A 15,904-nucleotide genomic window follows, 5' to 3' on the forward strand; every position below is an offset into this window, starting at 1 on the left:
TTTACACTATTGGTGGGAATGTAAATTGGTTCAGCCACTATGGAAAACAGTATGGAGGTTCTTTAAAAAACTAAAAATAGAGTTGCCATAGGATCCAGCAATCCCACTCCTGGGCATATACCCAGACAAAACTATAATTCGAAAAGATACATGCACCCCTATGTTCATAGAAGCACTATTTACAATAGCCAAGACACGGAAACAACCTAAATGTCCATCAACAGATGAATGGATAAAGAAGATGTGGTATGTATACACACACACACACACACACACACACACAATGGAATATTACTCAGCCATTAAAGAGAATGAAATAGTGCCATTTGCAGCAACATGGATGGACTTAGAGATGATCATATTAAATGAAGTAAGTCAGAAAGAGAAAAGCAAATACTATATATATCACTTATATATGGAATCTGAAATATGACACAAATGAACATACCTATGAAACAGAAGCAGACTCACAGACATAGAGAACAGACTTGTGGCTGCCAAGAGTCAGGGTGGGAGGTACTGGGAGTCTGGGATGAGCAGATGCAAACTATTATATATAGGATGGATAAACGACAAGGTCCTACTGTATAGCACATGAAACAATATTCAATATCCTGTGATAAAACCATAATGGGAAAGAATATGAAAAAGAATACATATATGTATAACTGATTCAGTGCTATATAGCAGAAATTAACACAACACTGTAGATCAACTATACTTCAATAAAATTTTTTAAAAGAGAGGAAGAAGAAGAAAATAGAAAGCAACCACATTCATTACCCGGAATGAAAACACACACACATACTCACATGTAGAAATATGCTGTTTAATAAAAGATTTTTTTTTTTTACTAACAATATATGGCAAATATATTTTCATAGGAGACTTCATTGCTTTTGTCAACTCTAATACTAACCAGCTGCATAAGAATGAGCCATCTCTTAAAATCTCTGGTTATCAGTTTTTGCACCTGTCAAGGGAAGAATCTGGAAGTAGACTCCTAAAATCCAGCAAGGTTGGAATAGGTAAGTGAGACCTTTGGATGAAATATTTTAAACGCCAGGTAGACCAGTTTGGGCAGCAGTGAACTACGGCGGCCTCCTAAGCCACAGACGTTCTCAACTCCATTATTTTTTTTTTAATATTTAAAATTACTTATCATTATGCACATTGAAGGAAAGCATTATAGACAGCAGAGTTCTTTCCCACCATAAAATTTACACCCAGTTAATTAGCTAGAAACACTAGCTTGAAGAGGTACTGATCTGTTCCATTTGTAATAATTTCTCTACAGCAAACAATTGTCTTATAGTTGGAACATGTTGAAGAAAATATTAACTCACAAGTCTTTTTTTGTTGAGTCTCAATCACTAAGAGTTCAAGGGACTTTGAGAGAACCCTGGTGTCCTTCATGGCCTGAGGAATGCATTAAAATCAAGCAGTGTATTTGTATTCTGAAACTACTCTTAGCTCCATAGTTACTTGGGTTGTGGAACTCATGTTTCTCGTACTGACACTATGACATCTGAAGAACATTTTGTCATGAAAGTTTCACACCAATTTTGTTTTGTTCTTTCTTCATTAGCCCCTGTGCGTCCTTTTCCATTTTCTTCCTTTGCTGTTCTGCTGCTCTCTTTTCTCTCTCTTCTGCTGCCTCAGAACTTCTTTGTCTTGCCAGGCCGCATCTTCTTCTTCTTCCCATGCATTGGTATTTTCCTGCCAGGTACCCAAGTCACCTAATTCAGGAGACTGATGAATAAAAGACGTATCTTGCGTAACTGCTAGTCTACTAGAGAAACCCGTGCTACCATCTGGGATGCCAAAATTTAATGGTTCTCTCTTCTTAATAATGATTTTCTGGGTTTTCCTTATAGCTGGTGTCATGTCCTTAAAATAGTCAGGTTCCAGTTATTCTAAAGCATTTTGCTGTGTTGCCACATTCCCATTCCCTCCTTCAATCTTTACACTTGTGGGTGCATCTTCATTCCAGGAAGCCCACTCTTCAACATCTGTCTGCTTAGGAACTGATGAAGAATCAACTGTAGTTGGCAAAATTCTTTGGTCTCCACTTAATTTCCGTCCTCTGCCAGGTCTGCGTATTAATCTTTAGGAATGAGAATACTGTTGCTAGGCAGGTACAAACTTTAAATAACCGAAACTGTGTGATACCCATGGTGGGAATCAAAACCTGCCCCTTCCCCTCCCCGCCCGCCCGGCGGAGGCTCCCAGCTGCTGCGGGCTGCGCGCGCACACAAGGCGCGCGCACGCGCACTGCTGGTCGCTTCCTCGAGCTTGCGCTCCGCCGGCTCAGTCCCAGCCCCGCTCGTTCAAAGCTGGGCGCGCGCTCTGTCTCAGCCGCCCCCTCGTTGGGAAACCCTCCCCCAGTCCCTCCTCCTGCCTCTCCTCCTTCGCCCTTGAAGGCGGCTCTCGGTAGTTCAACTCCATTATTTTATATATATATATATATATATATATATATATATATATATATGTGTGTGTGTGTGTGTGTGTGTGTGTGTGTGTGTATATATATATATATATTTTTAGTTCTTATAGCACCGTTTAAAATTTTAAGATAGTCCCCCAAACACAGCTTTATTTTCTTCCTAGTTTCCTGTCATTTCCTGAAAATAATACATTTGTTTTTCTTATTATATGAAATGAGCCTTGTTATATACAAGCCACATATAGGAAGTTGTAGCCTCGGCTTCTGAAGAGGGGAAGATATGAAAACCCATGACTCTTCCCGCTTCCGTGGACTTAGGGCCATGCTCTTATTTAAGATCCTCCCAAATCCCGTTGACAGGACCTCACCCGCTGATACTGTGGCTTGCCTCGCATCTAATAATATCCTGGATCTGAATTTCCTTTCAGATGTTTCTAAATTTGATTCCTCTTCGTTTCAGCCACAGAGCAATCCCAGAGGAAAGGGCAAAGAAGGTTATGATCCTTTTTCACCCCCTGGGAATCTTAGAAACCCAAGAAGGGATTCTCCCAAGAAGGGACTCCAGGATAAAAGATCTCCCTGTGGGGAGATGACTAAACCCCTTTATCTGGCGTGTGGCATTTGTGCCTTCTTACGGTAAATTCCTTTAGGGACGTGATTTCTAACAGCCTTTCCTGGAATCGGTGGATACCGTCATGTACAACATACAACCTGAGAAGAGCAATTCAGACACAGAACTGGAGTCCATAAACAAATTAGCCCCCGTGTCCCTCTGCCACGGTCTCTTCCCTATCTGTGTGGCATGGTTTTACTTTGTCCCAGGCCGCGTTTCCTAACACAAGTGGTTTCATTTGTGTTAACCTCTAATGTTCCAGTCGCTTCAATGACATCCCATCATTATCCTTAGACTAGCGGCTTTTAAACATGATTTCTTAGCACTGGTCTGCAGGTCAACACCGAGATGTCCTGTGCCCCTCAACACTCAGTGGCTCCCACTTAGGGAAGGTAAGAAGAGAGCCCGTGCTGTGAACACCCTCCAAGGGCCCAGGCACACTACTTGGCATTTATGTTCACTATCTTTTTTTTTCTTTTTTTGCGGTACGCGGGCCTCTCACTGTTGTGGCCTCTCCTGTTGCGGACGCGCAGGCTCAGCGGCCATGGCTCACGGGCCCAGCCGCTCCGTGGCATGTGGGATCTTCCTGGACCGGGGCACAAACCCGTGTCCCCTGCATTGGCAGGCGGACTCTCAACCACTGTGCCACCAGGGAAGCCCTATGTTCACTATCTTACTTCATCATTATAACCATATAGTCTGTAAGTATTATCACTTTTTTTTTTTTACAAATAAACCAAATCTCAGAGAAGTCATTTTGCTCTTGCACGTCACCATGTCACGTGGGACATGAAAGAGCTACAATTAAAGCCCTCAGTTCCGACTCAGATGAGACCAGAACCTTTCAGAGAAATCCCTAGAGGAAACAGGAGAGCAGAGAAAAGAACTGTGCTTCTTCTTTTCCTCACAGAGTAGATCTGTCACAGCTGATGAATCACAGTTGGTTCTCGAGTACCTGCTGACACTCTTTTGCTCGAGGCGTTGTGAAAGATGGGGTAAATTGAGATGGAGGGGGAAAAGGAGCAGGGAATTGGGGAGCCTCATTCGAGCTTCTAGGTGCTGGTGGACCCTTCTGACCTATGACACACAAACCTGGGGGCCCCTCTTCAAGTTCTTCTCCTGGGAGACTTGAAGACAAAGCTACTTGTCTGAGCTGAGCAGCTCTAGGCAGAGGAAGGACAGCAGGACTTTTGTCAAAGTGCCAAATGGATGGCCAAGAGAAAGATAGTAGCGATGGTATCCTCTGGAGATGGCTGGCTATTCACAGTCCAGTGTAGGCTTGGCTCTATTAGCTGTGAGGTGGGGATGTACATTAAGATACCAGTCAGCAGTGTGGCCCTGTGAAAGCCATTCTCTATGACTGAAGTAAAGCAAAAATTTGGTTTTGAATTCTTATCATCATCCCCTGACTCCCCAGCCACGACTACACACGTGTGCACACACCCGGACACCCACAAACACAGAAGCTTGATATCTTGCCTTTGGAATTCTCAGGATGCCATGTCAACCCTGCCCTGGGTAGTAATACATATACCTCCAGAACTAGGAAAAGGGCCTGGTCTTTAGCCTTCAAGAGGTAATGGGGAGGTTTCCTAGCACAAGATAATAACGTTTCCCTGCCTTGCAAGTCCTCGGTTGGCACAGGTAATCTTGATTCCCTACCCTCTCCCAGTGCCCTGGTGAGATGCTCAGCGAGGCTGTGATGACAGTGGCTGACCCCAGGCTGTCCCGGCTGCCTGAAGGAAAATGTACTGCTCTTCTCACTTGCTGGAGATGAATGAAGAAAGTGTGTTACACACCGATATCAGGGGGAAGACTGACCTGAAGGGTAATCTGTGATACAGAGGAGGAAGAAGAGATCAAATTTAGCTAGTGCAAACTGAATTAGCTATAAAGGCGGAAGAAACCGCACAGCAGATCTTGAGAACAAACAAAGAAGAGCAAAAGGCAGAATTATAAACCAGTTTAACCACAAGAGTGAGGCTAACCAAGGACGCTGAGTGAATCAGACCGCGGAGGGGTAAGGCCCTGTTAAGGCTGCACTGGGCACACACTGCCCTGGCCATCACACATTCACCTATTCTGACCGGATTTAAATGAGAAAAATTACATGTGAATGAAAGAAACAGGAATGAGGGAGCAAAGCGGCACATGCTGCATCTTGGAGACTGTTCTGGGAAAGCAGTCCTTGGAGAAGTTTGCAGTGAAAGCCAAGGTTACATAAAGGGGTTAACTTGCTCTCCGGAAGAGAGGCAGACAGTCAGTTTCTGCTGAGACGGGTCAACAGATACCTGTTTTTTCTGCTGTTTTGGTAGAGGTCATGGTAGTAATAAGTCCTGTTCCTGCATCCTGGCTAGCTTCCTGCAGCCTCCCACCACCTCATGGCTAGAAATCAGCCCTGAGGGAATGCAGATGCTCACCCTGCGGTGGCCTCTTGTCTTTGTCCTGGGGATCATGGCCCTCCTAGAGTGGGGTTGTAAACAAGGAGTCAATGAGTAGAACTGGCCAGCGATCACGTGGCCCGGGGGTTGTTTGAAGGCCCTCACAAAGAAAGAGACAGGTTGGAGTTGGAAGGGTTAGTGACTTCTCTCAAGTAAGACAGCAGTCTGAGCATTTGTTTTGGTTGGCCAGGGCCACAGATAAGAGCCTTTCCAGCATCTGAGGTCTTAGCTATGGAATAATGATAGCTTAGCCTGTTGTAAATAACAAGGGAGGACCAGACTTGAACAGCTGTGGCCAAAGCTGTCTTCAAATAGATATCACCCACTTAGTATGGAACACCATGTGAGTGGTTTTATGTGTACATTTTACCTTTACATTCTCTATTAACCATCACAATAACTCCATGGAGTAGATACTATTTATTTTATGGATTAGGAATTTCAGATCAGAGAGGTTGAGTAACTTCCTTAAAGTCACACAGCTATCAAATAGCAGAGTTAGGATTCGAACTCAGGACTCCAAAGTCAATGCTACTCCCCCTGCTGTGTCTCCTGTTAAAAACCAGCTATATACCCTCACCCTTGCCATGCAGAACCCCAAGGGTCTGTAGTCAGTATCCGTACCTTGAGCCAGACCTGGCCTTATTCTGGTTGATCTACACTTCTTAGTATAGTGTGTTAAGGATCCATATTGCATTTTTTTGACTCCTTTCATAGAGACAGTGGTGTGCAAACTTGAGTATAGATCAGAATCACTTGAAGGACTGACTCATTAAAGCACAGATTGTTGGCGCCAACCCTACAGTTCCTGATTCAGCAGGTCTGGAGCAGGGCCCAAGAATTTTCCCTTTTAACAAGTTCCTAGGTGTTGCTGGTCTGGAGACCACACTTTGAGAACCATAACACTCAGATAATGATGCTGGGGTCGGTGCCGGGGGAGACAGAGGGGTTAGTGATGTCCTGGAGAGGTTGGAGGGAAGGCAAAAATTCAGGCTGCAGAGCCTCAAACTGTTGGGGAAATCCAATGCACATTGTAAATTAATGTGTGTTTGTTGTCTACTTTAAAAGTACCAGGACAGATTCTTGACACAAGTAGATTTACACCTGCACCCTCACAAAGGGAACTATTTCGCATCTTCTGAGTCAACCTCACATGAAAGTGGAGTAATTCTCTCACGCACTCTCAACTTTTATAGTGCCGGAGTCCTGAGGGATTGTTTTGCTGCTAATGCCTGTTTCTCTTCCATCCAGCGTCATTCTTTAAGAGTCTGGTATCCGAGGAAGTGCCCCTTAAATGCAAACATGTTGAGAAGGTAGTAAGTCTATAAGAGGCAGTGAACATGGAGGTTAAGGGTGCAGGCCTTGGAGTCAGACATCCTGAACTTCAATTTCCACTCTGCAACGTATTTATTTATCCTTTATCAGATAAATCATCTGCCAATGAGTAAAGCAAGCGTTACAAAAATACGGAGCATTGTCTTACGGCATCGTGAGGTTAGAGTACTACTTTAAGAGAGCAGAGCATTCAAGGAGGAGGACACCAGAGGAAGGTAAATGATGGGGGCTGACGCAGGAGACATGCTAAATGTTAGACTCTGATGTCACCATGTTGCACAATATGCCTACAGCTGGAAGAGAGAACTCCTCTTATTTATGAATTAGACTAAACAACCCTGGTATTTATTTGTTTATGATTTTCCTTTCTGGAATTGACGATCAATCCGTATTACCTAAATCAGAAAGTTCTCAGATTTCTTTCCCTCCAAATAATATTTAGGGGAGTTAAGTGTAAATGAAAATGAAGCAGATGGATTAAATTGCCACTTAAGTACACAGAGGCTTGAGAAGCAAATGGAAAAGGCGATTAGCCAAATTCCCATTCTGAGTTCACCGAACCTGAAACACTTGAAAAGGTATTTGCCAGGTGAAACACCCCCAAAATGCAGCTGCAGCTCTACAGACCCCAAGCCCTCTGTCACTGGTCTCCCAGAGTCCCCACCTGCCACTCACCTCACTCTGCTTTCACCAAAAGCCATACAGACAAGCAGTGAACTTGAGAACATATTCCAATTATTACTATTCTTTTAACAATGAAACTGCTCTAAAAACTCTCTGCTTTTGAAACTGGCCTTCAAGCCTTACTTATAACTTTTGCCACTGAAAAGCACAGAAACAGATCAAGGTGAATGACTATATGGGTTTGAAATCCACTATCGATGTATTTATTCATGTAATTGGCAGGTATATACCAGGCAACTGCAATGTGGAATGAATGAATGAATGAATATGCAAGTATTGTGCCCTAACTCAGACAATCAGACAGCAGGATGAGTGACATCCCTCAAAGACATTATACTTTAGAAAGGGAAGTAAAACTCACACACACACACACACACACACACACACACACACACACACACACAGATGAAAAGAAGGATAGTATCCATTTGTAGCCAAAAAGAGGGATTACAGGAGTTTAGCAAGCAGAGTCCAGAGAGCAGCAAATTTAAGTAGAGACTATGAAAGAGATCTGAATTCTCAGCTTGGCCTTACCACTCACTAGCTGTTTCTGCCTGGCAAGTCACTCTGGGCCTCGGTCTCCCCACCTATGGGTAGTTGGAAAAGATTCATTTCCTAGCATTAGCACCCTTTTCATTTTTTGTAAATGAAATCTTCACACAGAATTCCAGTATATTAAATAAGTCAAAGCAGAGCTTTCCCAGGAGACACTGGGTGGAGCCCTCTCTTACCATGTCATCCAAAGCAGACAAAACAGAGATGGAAACCTCTGGACTAGATGCTTGAAGGTAATATCAAGTCTAAAAATCGATAAGTCTGGAAAATCACTCCCAGATGAGGTGAACAAAGATGTCTTCAAAGGAGAGGCAGAAAACCGGATAAATACAAAGGAACTCAAGGAACGGGCACTTGCTCATGGTGTATGGACTTCCAAGTGGCTTGACACCCAGCAGTAATGAGCTTGTCCACTTTCATGGAACAAGATGAGTAGGAGGGGCACTTGCTTCAAAGTCAGACGGCTGAGTTTAACTCATTATGCTATGAACACAGCTGGATGACTGCGGACAAATCATTTTATTTCTCTGAACCTAATTTCCACACCTTTAAAGTGGTTTAATAATGTCTATCCTTACAGGGTTGCTGTACGTTTTCAGTAAATTTTATACACACACATGCTTTTTTTATTGTGGTAAAATAAAATTTACCATCTTAATCATTTTAAGTGTACAGTTCAGTAGTGTTAAGTATTATTCACATTGTTGTGAAACAGATCTCCAGAACTTTATCTGGCAAAACTGAAGCTATATCCATTAAACAATTTCCCACCCCCAATCCCTGGGAACTAATATGCTGCTTTGTTTCTATGAATTTGACTAGTTTCCTCATGTAAGTGGAATCACACAATATATAACATTTTGTAATAGACTAATTTCACTTAGCGTAATGTTCTCAGGGTCATCTGTATTGTAGCATGTGACAGTATTCCTTCCTTTTTAGGGTTGAATAATATTCTATTGTATGTATAAAACACATTTGGTTAACCATTCATCCACTGATGGATATTTGGTTTGTTTCTATCTCTTGGCTATTGTGAATAGTGCTAAGTGAACAGTATACAGTTAACCCTTGAACAACACAGGTTTGAACTGGGGGTGTCCACTTACACACAGATTTTTTTCAATAGTAAATACTACAGTACTACACAATCTGTGGTTGATTGAATCTGCGGATATGAAACCACAGATACAGATGGCTGACTATAAATTACACGTAGATTTTCAACTGTGCAGAGGGTCAGCGCCCCCGGCTCCTGCATGTTCAAGGGTCAACTGTATTTGAACAACCCTGATTCTTTAAGTATTGGCTCTCTTTGTTTTTTTGATATTTTTGTTTTTAAGCAAAGATCAGTATGCCTTGTCATTTCTATTTCATGAATTTTGCTATTCTATCCGCACACATTTCCTGTTCTTCTTGTAACCAGTATAACTCCTTCATGACCAACAGGCCAGGGTAAAGATGTAATGAGCGGCTCTTAATAAAATATAAAGACCTAATTAGCCCAGCTGCGTTTTGAACCCACAACAATGACATCATTGTACAATGATTCAATTGAGTTTAGTAGCTATTGCCTTCTATTACAAAACTGCCTACTCCTGAACTAAAGCAGCAGTAAGAATTAGAAAGATCATCTCCAATTTTCATTAAAATACTCTTGGGTTTCTTACTTTGTCCCCCTGCTTTTCTTCCCCCTTTTTTTCCACCAGAGAAAGTCCAAACAAGCTTGCACGCATTTTGGAACTAGACAGATTTTCTCTGAATTTTCTGCTTTCCTATTCTGTGAGCTGAATGAAATATTCCAAACATGAGTCTAAAATTACCTTCATTTGTTTGATGTGAGTTAAAGCATTCCAGACAAAATTCTGCTTCCACACAAAATGTGGTCATCCACTGATGACATGACTATTAACAGCAACTAAGACATAATTATTTTAGTGGTCACCCCACAGATTATCTGCCCAGCTCTCCTTTTTTACCCTTTTTAATGTAATTGCTCTCCTCACTTTGACATGATCTGCGTTGATATTTTTCATCATACTTGAATTTTTTCAACCAATTGCTGCAATTAGTTTGCTGCCTCCTTCTTCTAAGATTACAATTTTATGTGTGTTTGACATACTTCCACAGGTCACTGACACTGTGTTCACATTTACAACAGCTCTTTAAAATCCTTGTTTGCTAATTTTATCATCTCTTTATCTGTTTGTCTTGACTGATTTCTCTCTTGGTTATGGGTAACATTTTCCTATTTCTTCACCTAATAATTTATGACTGGATGCTGGACACAGTGAATTGTTAGTGCCTGGATTTTGTTCCTTTCTTTAAAAAGTGCTAGTCTTAGTTTACCTGTGGATCATCAAATTATTTTGAGGCTTCTTATAAAACTTAGTAAGAATGGGATTTAAGTAGACTCTGGGAATTATTCAGCTTCTAGGTTCCTAGTAATTCATCATTTTCCCAGCAGCTCTTCTTTGCCTGGCCTTGTGGAGTTTTCACTGAAACGTGTTCAGATTAGTAATTATCCAAGGAATTGAGGAAATCCCTATGCAGATTTCTATGCTTTTCTCTTTCTCTAGTATTCTGTGCCACAAATTATAGCCAACTTAGTGCCTCAAACTCTGATCTCTGAAACTACTCAGCTCAGCAAGACCACTTTGCTCTACCTGGGTTTTTTCTTCCTGTGCAGAGTCCAGAAGTTGCCTGCAGGTAGGAAGCTGGGATGGTCATACTGTTCACCTTGTTTTTCTCTTCTCCACCTCCACAGTCCTCTGCTGTCTATGGCTAAATTTTTGGGAACAGTTGTTTTCAGATTTTATAGTGAGAAGACTATTCAGGTACCAGTTATCCTGTCATGGCCAGAAGGTCAAAAGTTGATTAAAAGAAAAAAACGCTGCAATTTTTGAGATTCTATTATGGACCATGGGTTTCACATACATTATCTCTATTCTTTACAACTGTCGTTGAAAGGTTGGTAGTTTATTTTCATTTTATGGACAAAGGATCAGAGGTTCTAAGAGGTACTGTCATTTGCCCAAGATTGTATAGCCAATAAATGAGTTCTGATTCCAAAGAATATTTGAAGCAATTGGTAGATCATTCCTTTTTTATTTATACAGCTACACTGGCTTTATCATTCTATTTTTTCTCCTTCCAGAATCCTTATCCACTGATATTTTAAGATGACACCTTCTTAAATGGAGACAACCACAACCCTACAGTTATCTCAAAGGACTAACAGGTTAAATTTCCTGGAGCTTAAATTTTATTTAATAGTAAGTGTTTTAAAACATCACTTTTATTTTAAAACAAATATATATTGATATGTATTTATATGTAACAAATATATATACGTGTGTGTGTGTGACCTATATTATGGAGTAGAATTCATAGTCAACGTGAATATTTAAGATAAAGTTAAAGGTTTTAGAGGCATGTTGTTTTTCACCAGGAGGCGGCACTGGGTTATTCTCTCAGAATCGCAGAAGTATAACTTCACTTTCTTCTATTAGGGGCACTTGTGAAAATTTTGTGACACACATAGGCATGAGGATATGTGCATCACATAATGGTTGAAGGGAGGATAAGAATGCAAGTAATAGACGTTAGAAATAAAAGGGTATCCCTGTTCCATAATAGGATGGCATATAGTTTTGCCTCTCACAGTATTTTCTGGTCTCTAGTTTTATTTTATACTGTAGTGCATCCTGGTTGCATTTATGAGGGAACATTTTATCTCCCTTCTCTCTACCGTGGTGGCTTTCAAATTTACGAGTCTCTAAGACTCACTCAGGGAACTGTTTTTTTTTTGTTTTTTTTTTTTGCGGTATGCAGTCCTTTCACTGTTGTGGCCTCTCCTGCCGCGGAGCACAGGCTCCGGACGCGCAGGCTCAGCGGCCATGGCTCACGGGCCCAGCCCCTCCGCGGCATGTGGGATCTTCCCGGACCGGGGCACGAACCCGCGCCCCCTGCATCGGCAAGCGGACTCTCAACCACTGCGCCACCAGAGAAGCCCTCAGGGAATTTTTTGAACACCCAGACTCCCAGTCCCCACCTCCTGAAGATCTGATTCTGTGATCTGAAGAAGGGCTCAGAAATCCACATCCCATCAAGCTCATGTGATTCTAATGGTCCTCTGACCACACAGAGAACCACGGCTCTTTCATGTATTACAGGTGTTGTCCAGGGCTCTTCCACAAGCCTGGGGAGGAGATAAAACCTGCCCATACTTCTTATTGGTGGGCAATAACGACAGGCAAATAATACCAACTGTTGAAATGAAATTTATTTCAGTCATATTTTCGAACCTCATTATCTGAGTTGGCCAAGCAAAAACCAATTTATAAATGCTACAAAATTTCACCAAATGGCTCATGAGCTGGGATCTTAGACTACAAAAGCAGAACCACACATTTCCTAAACTCAAGCAGCTCGTGTGCTAGTCAAAAAGACAGATGTGTGAGCAGTTAAATGACAGCGTAAATCTGATAAGTACTATTCCTGAGGTAGGAAGTGGGAGAATGGCGTACAAAACAGCTAACGGCGAGAGGGCACTCCGTAAAAGCCACATTAAATCAGTGACATTTAGCCTAGCACTTGAAGGATAAGTACACATTTTCAGTAACACCGGGGGCAAAGAAAACGCACAAAATACCTAATCTGACCCTTCAGGCCTGTCCGTGGAATGGCTAGAAGTTCAGTGTGGCAGAGGACAGGGTGATGAGATGTAGGGAGAAAAGCCCATCTCTTCAAACCATAACAGGTGGGTCTGTCCAAGAGCTAAAGACAAGGGCATATGTGGCAAGGAGTGGAAGCGGGTAAGGATAAAGTACAAAGGGACTGTTTAAATCCAGTCAAGATGCAGCCCGGGGCCTACTCTATGCCTCTGCAGAGCCAGAGAGTTGTTTAAATGCCCAGAAAATTGTGCCCAGATGTTTTGACATGAGGACCTCATTTCCCAGGAAGTCAATTAGACACATTTCTTGCTTATCCATGGAGCTCTGGTCTCTGCCAGTTATTCCGCACTCCAGGGGATGTGTCGTGTCTCCCCAGTGTAATTGTCATGTATGTGTCTGCAGCTAATTGATGCTTGCTTGCTTTTTAATAACTAGTCAGGTGGTGGTAATAAAAACCGGACTAAAAAAAAAGAAAACAAACCTGGGCTGAGTTTCATTTAATGACTGTTTGGGTAATGAAAATTCAGAGCAGAGGAATCCAAGCACAGCCTGCTTTGATCTTGTGGGCTAAAATGGAGGAGGGCCGAGGGGCGTCTACCTGAGATCCAGGGGTGGGGTGAGGAAAGGAGGCCAGGTGTGAGCTGAGCCTTTTTCAATTCCCCGGAGAAAGACACTGAGTAATCATCAGTAGAGCAAATAAACTTGTCTTAGAACATTCCCTTCTCATTTTCTTCACCCTTTTCCCACTCGTGGTACTTCTTCCCTCAAAATGGTTTCATGTAGCCCTGTTTTACCAAGCTGCCCACTGGAGAATTGCACAAGGCCTGTCCAACAGGAAGTGTTGATCTCTAGGTACCACCTTGATCTACCACATCCAACAGGAAGTGTTAATGGAGGACTGCAGCAAATGTATGACAGACAGTTCTACCAAAAGCCCAGAAACCTCTGGAATAAAAATTTAGATCGCTTCATTAGGCAAAGAAACTGAATCAGTTGAAGCTTGGGCAAGAGGGAAAGAGAATACAGAATGGGTAATGTCAGAGGAAATTCATTAATATCAGCTACACCCTTGCAAGTAGTTAGGAAATAATTATTTTAGCTCCTCTATGTATTGTTCTTGCTGTTTTCTATTCACCACTCAAGCCTGGGCCCCTGCACTTAACACTAGACTCCTTTATTCAGCCGACCTTGACATCTGCCCTTAGAAGTCTTATAGGCATCTTCAACTAAAAGTGTCTAAAAACAGACCTTTATCTGCCCCAATTCCTCCATCTCAATAAATGGCAACCTCTAACTTTCCATTTGCTCTGATCCAAAACCATGACATCATTCTTTATTCCTCTCTTTCTCTCACACTTCACATTTAATCAATTAGCAAATACAGTTGGCATTCTACCTTCTATAGAAGTCCAGAATATAATGATTTCTCATCACCTCCCCCTCTATCTCCCTGGCTCAAGCCATCATCATCTCTCCAAGAACCAGAGTCTTTCTGTTGGCAGCCTCTGAGAGTTTCCTGCATTCAGGCTAAGAGATAACTTTTATTGAGCTTCTACTAAGTGCTAGCCACTGTTCTAAGCATTTCAAGAATAGGAATTCATTTGATCCTCATAACAACTTCATGAAGTCAGCACCGTATTTATCTCCAAGGCTCCAAATGAGGAAACAGAGGCATGAGAATGTAATCATCTTGTCTAAGTTCACAGTCCTGGTTACTGTCTGTCTTAAGGCCTGATTGGCTGTCTCCTCCTCTGATGCTGGGCACCAACAGTGTCCTTCCAATAAGTTATTATTAGTAAAGATAACTTTATTTTGCTTGCATCCAAAGAACCATCATATGCTGGTCTCACCCATCAGAATGTCCTTCCCCATGTTTTTTTTTTACCTTAAGGAAAGACATTTGATTAATTAGTGTTCATAACTGGTAAGTGGTATATGTATGTGTGTGTGCCGGAGACCTCAGAGGGGAAAACTGCATTTTCATAGAAGACTCCTAAGTATAGAATCCCTTAAGCCTAGAGGAATGAATAATTAACAGCAAAATTCCTGGCACCATGATAGGTTCATGATGGAGCTTTGGGGGAAGAGCGGGGGAAATCTGCTCATAGATGATTTCCCTGAAGTCACATCTCATTATTGATCCCTAGCCCTGGCAACAGCCCCTATGTTTAGCCTGAAGCCTCAAGAAAAGACTCAATCCCTCCACTGCTCTCATACTGAAATTTTTCTGAAAACTCATCTGCTGGTAAAGTTCCATGATATTTTAAAAGAGGATTTAGAATGTCAGGTTAAGATATTTGGCAAACTAATAAAAATATAAAGAAAAATAATCCTATCATCCCTCACTTTTATTCCTATTTCTCTCTTTCCAATATCCCTCCCTCCCCACTCCCAAACCCTATCATTTCCAAGAGGCTAAAAGAAGCTCTATATATCATACTCAGGAGATTTTTCTGGTTTCTATCCTTTAAAATGCTCCAAAGGTAACAGTGGAGATGGACATTAAGTAGAGATGTTGATTTGTTAAATGTGGCCACTAATTTCCGCCCATAAGAAAAATATTAAAATGGCCTTTGGAGCCAATTTCTTTAGAGCTGTTTTCACATAGTTTAACAAAAGGACAAATTTGCCAACTGCCAATGAAACCAGCAGTAAAAATGAAACCCTCGGGAAATGCTTTAATCTAAACCACATTCAAAATGGATATACTTATCAAGTATGCTTTTTAAAAAACTAACAGTTTTCCAACCACATACAAAGGGATGGAAGGTGCTTTATGTTAGGAATTACTGGACAAACTCAAGGTTCTTCCAGATCCGATTGTGTCCAAGGTCAGAATAGTCAGTACCAGCAGAGGACTTACAAGGAATCAAACAATCTTGGTTACTAACACAAACAGATATCACATCTCCAACCCCTGTGTCCATCTCAGCTTATCTCATACTCTGCAAACTAGCAAAATGAATTCAGAAATCAAATATAGAGAGGGAGAAACAACAAAAGGAATACACAGTCCTTAGGACATATATTAATTGGGTGGAGGGTGTGAATTATTCATACTGATGAATGCTTGTTAAATTCATCTTTTCATTCAGCAAAGATTTCTGCTACATGTGCTGGGGAAACCACGATGAATGAGGGTCTCAACTTT

General features: G+C 41.8%; 1 pseudogene; it reads right to left on the reverse strand.

Moving 5' to 3' along the window:
- Positions 1 to 833: 833 nt before the first annotated feature.
- On the reverse strand, positions 834 to 2,176 carry LOC101321909 (receptor-binding cancer antigen expressed on SiSo cells pseudogene; annotated as a pseudogene).
- Between the last annotated feature and the right edge of the window lie 13,728 nt (positions 2,177 to 15,904).

Source organism: Tursiops truncatus, chromosome 14 (genome assembly GCF_011762595.2).
Source record: "Tursiops truncatus isolate mTurTru1 chromosome 14, mTurTru1.mat.Y, whole genome shotgun sequence".
In the NCBI taxonomy this organism is placed as follows: domain Eukaryota; kingdom Metazoa; phylum Chordata; class Mammalia; order Artiodactyla; family Delphinidae; genus Tursiops; species Tursiops truncatus.